Consider the following 8,398-nt stretch of genomic DNA (forward strand, 5'->3'; position numbering starts at 1 on the left):
ATCAAAACGAATGTTCCATCTTTCGAGAAGCTTGCTTTAAACCACATATGGTTCGCAGTAGCTTACACACTAGGTTTTCATTTCCCTTGGAAAGAAAACCATCTGGCTATATGCCAGATCTCATAGTCGTAGTAAGCAGCAATCGCAAGCAAAATCCGAACTGATTTTAACAGGGCTACATGTAAAAGGTTTCATCAAAGTCAATCCATTGCCTTTGTTTGAATCCTTTTGCCACAAGCCTGGCCTTATAGGTCTCCACCTGGCCATCTGCTATAATCTATCTTTTGTATACCGTATACATAGATTCCATTCTGGATTTCATGGCACTATGCCATTTCTCTGAGTCAACACTACTCATAGCCTCATTATAGGTCACAGGGTCGTCATCATCAATGATCGACAACTCATTGTCATTCTCAATGACAAGGCCATATTACCTCTCAGGTTGGCGAGACACTCTCCCTGATCTATGAATGGGCTGTTCCACAAAAGGTTGTTCAGTCAGAACAGGTGTTTCCACTTGATCCGTAGTAGTTTGTGCTTCTTGAACTTCATCAAGTTCAATTTTGCTCCCACTGTTTCCTTCAAGGATAAACTCCTTTTCCAAGAAGGTAGCATGTCTGGAGATAAACACCCGATGATCGGTGTAAAAGTAATACCCTAAAGTCTCTTTAGGATATCCCACAAAACTACATTTTACGGATCGATATTCCAGCTTATCTGGGTCAACTTACTTGACATAAGCTGGACATCCCCAAATCTTAACGTGTTTAAGACTCGGTTTCCTTTCTTTCCATATCTCATACGAAGTTTGAGGAACAGATTTGGAAAGCACCTTATTCAGTAAATATGCTGAGGTTTCCAATACATAACCCCATAGGAATACTGGAAGATTTGCATAGCTCATCATGGACCGAACTATGTCTAACAAAGTTCGATTTCTCCTTTCAGATACCAATCTTGAGGCGTCCACTGGGAGAATATACCATTTACTTTGAGATAATCTAGAAACACTCCATTAAAGTATTCACCACCTCGATCTGATCGAAGAGTTATAATACTATGTTTGGTTGTTTCTCCACTTCATACTTATATTCTTTGAACTTTTCAAAGGCCTCAGACTTGTGTTTCATCAAACACATATCCGAATCCAGATCTATCATCTATGAAAGTAATGAAGTATGAAAATCCACCCATGGCTTGCGTAGACATTGGTCCACATACATCTGTGTGTACCATTCCTAGCAAATTTGCAGTCCTCTCTCCATGTCTACTAAATGGAGACTGCAGTACCACAATAAAGTGAGATTTTTATCATCCCTTTTCTTTTATTAGTTTGTTCAATCTAAAGTAAATTATGTCACATATATACAGACCATTATTTAAAGCACCACGTCCATAAAGAATATTATCTCTAAGAATAGAACATTCATTATTCTCAATAATAAATGAAAATCCAGCCAAGTCTAACATGGGAATAATATTCCTCACAATCGAGGGAACAAAATAACAATTATTTAAAACAATAGTCTTGCCCATAGGCATATGTAAATGAAATGATTCTACATCTTCAGCAGCAACTCTTGCTCCATTTCGCATCAGTAGAATCACATCCTCTTCCTCAAGAGTCCTACTTCTCCTTGGTCCCTGCAACAAATTGCAGATGTTAGAACCATAGGCGGTATCTAATACCCAAGTAGAAATTTGGCTTAATGACATATTCACTTCTATCATGAACATACCTGAATCAGAAGCGGCAGTCTCACTACCCTTCTTCTTCTTCAATTCTGCAAGGTAAACCTTGCAGTTACTCTTCCAGTGCCCCACCTTGTTACAGTGAAAGCAAACAACTTTGCTCTTGGGGTCTTCAGCTTTTGGTGGAACCAACTTTTCTTCACCTACTTTCTTCTTCTTGGAAGAGTTCCTCTTCCTTTTCTTAGGATTGGAACCTTCACCAATTAGAAGAACAGAACTCTTCTTAGGGGGAAAATTCGATTCCGCAGTCTTCAACATGTTGTGGAGTTCAGGCAGGCTGACATCCAACTTATTCATGTGAAAGTTCACAACAAACTGCGAGAACGAACTCGGAAGCGATTGCAAGACCAAGTCTTGGCTCAGCTCCCCATCCATGGCAAAACCAAGTTGTCCAAGACGTTCAATCAAATTGATCATCTTAAGTACATGGTCATTCACAGATGATCCCTCAGACATCCTACAACCGAACAACTCCTTCGATATCTCATATCGAGCTGTCCTCCCCGCCACATCATACAACTCTTGTAGATGCATGAGGATAGTGTGAGCATCCATATGCTCATGTTGCTTCTGTAGCTCAATGTTCATGGAAGCTAGCATGATGCATTGAACAACATTTGCATCATCTATCCACTTACGATACACGACATGTTCATCATTATGTGCATCACTAGCAGGTTCAGTAGGCTTAGGTGAGTCAATCACGTATTCCAGCTTCTCAATCCCGAGAACAATTTTCAAGTTTCGAAGCCAGTCAGCATAATTAGGACCAGTCAATTTGTGAGCATCCAGTATGCTCCTGAGTGATAGTGCAGAAGACATAATGTATATTGTAAATCTGTAAATGATAAACACATAACAACACTTAGCAAATATTCGATTTTATTTTAAAAACACTATATGAATCGGGTCTTTATTCATAAGTGGCTCCCACTAGTTTATCTAATTTATTCAACCCCCTACGTGAAAAATTAAGCATTCATAATGCTAGTGGGAATAGGGATCCTACATTCCATTACACAACCCCGGTTGTGGCACGAAACGCCATGTAATGTTCAATAGGCAGACAACTCTTGTCAATTACATCTAATGTTATTCCCTAATCCAACTTTAGCCTCTTGAATAATTGAGTCACGGCTGTGGCACGACAAACTCAATATTCTAAGTCAAGTCTAACCCAACATTCCGTATAATTGAATCAGTCCCCAAAGGCCCACGGCTGTGGCACGCAACGACCTTTAGATTCTTATTCAATGTACACATCTCTATGTAATAGACAAGTATTTCTTATTTCGAAATCAAATCCCTCGGCTGTGGCACGAAACGACAATGATTCAAAAATAAGAACTACTTTCTATCATGTTGGAAGGCTATGACCGACACAAGCCCGTTGTGTCATTGGCCAATTGCTACTTGATATTATTTAATTTTAGAGGGATTATATTACGTTACAATCATAATCATATTATAAAGAGATTCTTCCTTTTAAATTAAATATTTCAAATCAATAATCAATAATCAGATGATTCCCAGATCGGGTGGAGCATTGTTAAGAGGCGTCACTTAATAACCCTTTCTTACAGATAGAAATCTGTTGTTGACAGAATCATCCTTTCTCTCATATCGAAAATTCATATTCAATTACATGTTTCATAAACACAAGAATCTCATGATTGTATTCATAATATTATTATTAAGGTTATACATCTCTATGTATCACATGAAGCATTTAAAAGCAGTTAAAACAGTTAAAAACAGCTTTAAAACACTTCCGGAAATATAAACAGTTCAAAACTTTTATATAAACTAAAATTGATCACTCCATTAGATCCGTCTCAGAAAAAAGAATCCAACGGTATATTGCACGCCCAAAACGGAGTTACGAAACTCCCAGAAAATCAATTTTAATCTGGACAGTCGGGCTGTAACGCATTACAGGAACGCGTTACAAGCCCTGTAACGCATTCCGGTGATGCGTTACAACCTTTTTAACCAATTAAAAGGTGTAACGCATTCCGTGAATGTGCCACAGGTGTGTAACACATTCCCGGAATGTGTTACACCCTTTTTTTTATTTTTTATTTTTTTGCAGCAGCCGCCGCTTTCTCCTCGAACGCCGCGCCTGTCAGTTCTGTACTTTGCTTTGCTTTTTCTTTGTCCGTGCATCAACAGACAGCAATAAATAGCATACAATACAAACATATATATATATATATACACTATATATACATATATTTATACTTATTAAATTACGAATTTAATTGTAAGAACTTCAAAAATTCATAATAAAAAATCTATACATCATAAAATTATGAAAAAAAAATACCTAGACGATCTACAACACTTGTAGAACCCAGATCAACATTCAAAATTATTCTGAGAAACGATTTCTCATCAGACAAAATTAATCCATAATATAACTTGTAAAAATCATAATTAATTCATACAAGCATATAAAATTCTGAAATTTTTACCACAGATCTATATGCATACAACCTATGCTCTGGTACCAATGTTGGATTTTAAACGCAGCGGGGCATGGAAAAACACTTTTATACATATAAAATCCAAATAAAAGCATACAGATCATGAATAAAAATTCGAGGGATCGAATCTAACCTTTAAAATAATTCGGAGACAACGATCAGAGATCCTTAGCAGTTGCTCCTCAAGTGTGAAGCACTCCACCGGTATCCACCAAGAAAACGATGTTAAGGAGGAGGAAGGGGGTAGAGAGAATTGGGTTTTCCAAACTTTTTGGGTTTTGGGGTTTTCGGGTTCAAAATAAAAATAGGCTCTATAATAGTGTATTTATAGGCAAAATTTTCAGCTGAAATTTTCCCATAAATATTATTATTATTATCCCATTTATTATTCTCATTAATAATTAAAACACCTTTTAATTATTAATCCTTTTTCTAAACACTTTAGAAATAATTCTCTCTTGATTAAATCCTTAATTAATAATATTAAGAACTTTTCTTAATTAATTTATAATCAATTAAATCTCATTTAATCAATTATTAAATTTGCCAATTAATTATTTATTTCATAAATAAATAATTATTAGCCATTATTAATTAATTCCTCCACCATTAAATCATTCTCTTTTTATGGTGTGACCCTGTAGGTTCAATATTAAGCCGGTAGTAGAAATAAATAATAATAAAACTATTTTATCATTATTTATATAAATTCTCTAATTTATTAAATATGATTAATTAATTAATCACATTTATTCTACATCGTGAGGGATACTTCTCAGCATATCGCGACTATCCGGATAATATGAATTCACTGCTTAGAATACCAAGAACCTATTCAGTGAATAGTTACCGTACAATAAACTCCTTCTACCCTACAATGTCCCGATTAAATACAAGGCATGGATCTCGTGTCAAGCCTATCTAATTTAATCACTTGCTTACCATTTACTATGCGTAGTTCTATGCAAATTAGAAACTCCTTTCTAATTTCATTCACTCTGGCCAGAGATTCCTGAACTAGCATAATTGGATCAGCCTTGAACATTCGCTTCCTTCACTGGAAGGGGTAGATCCTTTATTGATCATACACTATTTTCGTGTACAAATTTCTTTACCCGGTAGAGCCCTAATAATTGTCCATGGAGACTAAGAACTAAACCAAAGCATAGTTCAGTGTACACAAGATGATTATGATGACCTCAAGTCTAAGGATACTTGTACAACTATCACTATGTGAACAACTGCTGACACGTGAGTGAACTCCATCAGTTGTTCAGCTGTGCGAGTCATGTTCAGTGAACTTATTCTATAATAAGCACCTACATACTAGTTATAGTGTCACCACACAAATGTCTATGAGAACAAACATCCTTCATAATGAAGCAAGCATAGTATGTACCGATCTTTGCGGATTATTAATTACCAGTTAGTAATCCTATGACCAGGAACTATTTAAGTTTAGAGTTATCATCTTTTTAGGTCTCACTATTATGATCTCATCATAATCCATAAAAAACTTTACTCTAAACTATGGTATATCTTATTTAAACACTTAAATAGATAAAGCCCGTAATAAAAACAAAACAAGTCTTTTATTAATATCAATGAAATCAAAACAGATTACATAAAAGTTATTCCTAAATCCTCATACATGATTGGACTTAGGACATATTCCTTTAAATTAGATTCTTTCTTTATAAGATGTGTTGTTACTTAATTTTTCACTTGATTTTTGTTGATTGGTCTCATGTGAAAAAAGTGGGAATTGTTTCGCTCACACTCTAACTAGACTAGTTCCTTTCGATAGTGATCAAGTCCAGGTTGATCATTGTCTCTATACTATTTCTGATATTTTTCTAATTGACAATTTGTTAATTATTTTATTAAAGTTTTTATTTTACCTAAAAAAGGGTAGTGAGGGGTTAAATAGGTTGATGGTCTTTTTATATGCACAGAATATGCACAAACTCCTATTAAAGTTCGACTTATTTTTATTGATGGAATTAGACTGTGATTTTTTTTATTGATGGAATTAGAATGTGAATGCGCGGGGGGGGGGGGGGTCCATTAACATTAAAATAAATTCCATCAATAAAAATAAGTTAAACTCATAAAAGTTTGTGCTTATTGTGTGTTCATGGTATACCACGAAAAAATCGGAAAAAAATGGAAATTTCTGACCACCACACTTAGTCAGTTTTATCTGTTTTCTTGTTATAATTATATTGCAAAGAAATCAACAAAGAATTCGTACCTATTTTGGACTAATATAACTGATAGCATTATAATTGAGTATTTGTTTTAAAAAAATTCAAGTTAAGCCACATACAAAACTAGTACCTCAAACAATAGAGAATAGACTCTTAGTAATCTCAAGATGGAGAAGGAGTGTGAAGTCATGAGAGAAGTCTTATGCTACATGGAAAATAGTTATATTTATTGCTATAATATGGCATCAAAAAATGATATTTAATGTTAAAATAACACTTGCACTACAATGCTAGTTGTATTTTATAACCAAATAATTTCATATTTAGTTAACATTTTGTCCAACTCATTCACTTTAATTTAAAGTGGACTTCTTTGCACTCCAATATTAATTATTTGATGATGTGGCAAGGATAATTACATCCATTCTTGATCTCAAATATAAGATCAAATATCATATATGCATTGATTCATCAACCAGAAGCAACTGGTTTTAATATGTGACTAGCTCAGATAGGTTGTCAAGCAAAGGTGCCAATGTAGTTAAATTATCAAAATTACGAATATATTATTTTCTTCTTCTCGGGTGATACTTTGGCCACATTTTTTTTACCAGAATTTGCATTAATAGTTGACAGTTGGTGTTGTCGATTTATTCATACAAATCTATACTCTTTATTAATAAGCGAAATCATGTTTTATTGGTGTACTGTTGTCATGGTAAGGAACAATATACAATCTATTTAAGAGTTTCCTTTAAAACTCAACATTTCAGATCAGATGATAACTTAATACATAGTATTGTCATGTTTTTGTCTGGCCTTTGAACCTAATCATATGACTAAATGGTTGGGAATGGGCAGAGCCTAGCCACTAGAACACAAATCAAGGGGTGAGCCCTGCTAAGTGTTATGGCCTTACTTTCTTCCACGTTCACAGGAGTAATACTTTTATATGCTTCATTCCCTACTACATTCCATTCGAAGCATTGTATCATTGCTGCAACGGTTGTTAACGATCTTCAATGCCAGTGTAGCTCCTGGACATCCTCTTCGCCCGCTTCCAAATGGCAATAGATGAAAATGCTGCCCTCTAACATCTAAGTGACCCTTTCCGCTCGATTCATTTTCACTACTTGTCATAATAAACCTTTCTGGTTTAAATACAAGTGCATTTTCCCAGTAGCTCGGGTCTTGACGGAGTGGATCATTTGATTCAAGGAATATTCGGTTCGTGCCATAGAAACTACATTTTCCACAATATTTTAATTGAAACCCTTGCACGCTTCCAAGACACACTTGACATCCCATCTTTCCTTTGCCCGACCACCCACTTATCATACTCATAGCGGGATAGTCACTAATTGTCCACATAATAGCCGCTCTCATTGTTAAATTTTGTTTCAAAGATTGGTCGTATGTCTTTACCCCGGTATTCCACAATATCTTCAATTCATCGATGAGAGGCCTTAGACAAACGTTAATATCTTTTCCAATACTATTTGGACCCGGAACTATATCGGTCATGAACATATAAGGCTTTTTCATACACATCGATGGTGGAAGATCGTAGACAACAATCACCACATGCCACACACTATATGTTTTTTTCCCGGTAGGGCCAAAAGGGTTGAAACCATCGGTCGCAAGACCGAGCCTTATGTTACGAATCTCTTGAGCAAATGAAGGATACCTACGGTAAAAATTTTTCCACTTTTCTCCATTCGCGGGATGACTTATTTTTCCATCTTTCACATCTCTATTTTTGTACCATCTCATGTGATCGGATGTATGTGCTGACATATATAAGCGTTGTAATCGAGGGATCAAAGGAAAGTGTCTTAAGATTTTTTTTGCTATTTTTTTACCATCTTCCCGAGAAACATCCCGATAACGATCTTCACCACATATATCACACACAACTTTATCCTTGTCATCTCCATAAAATAA

The sequence above is a fragment of the Apium graveolens genome, chromosome 5, assembly GCF_009905375.1.
Source record: "Apium graveolens cultivar Ventura chromosome 5, ASM990537v1, whole genome shotgun sequence".
In the NCBI taxonomy this organism is placed as follows: Eukaryota; Viridiplantae; Streptophyta; class Magnoliopsida; order Apiales; family Apiaceae; genus Apium; species Apium graveolens.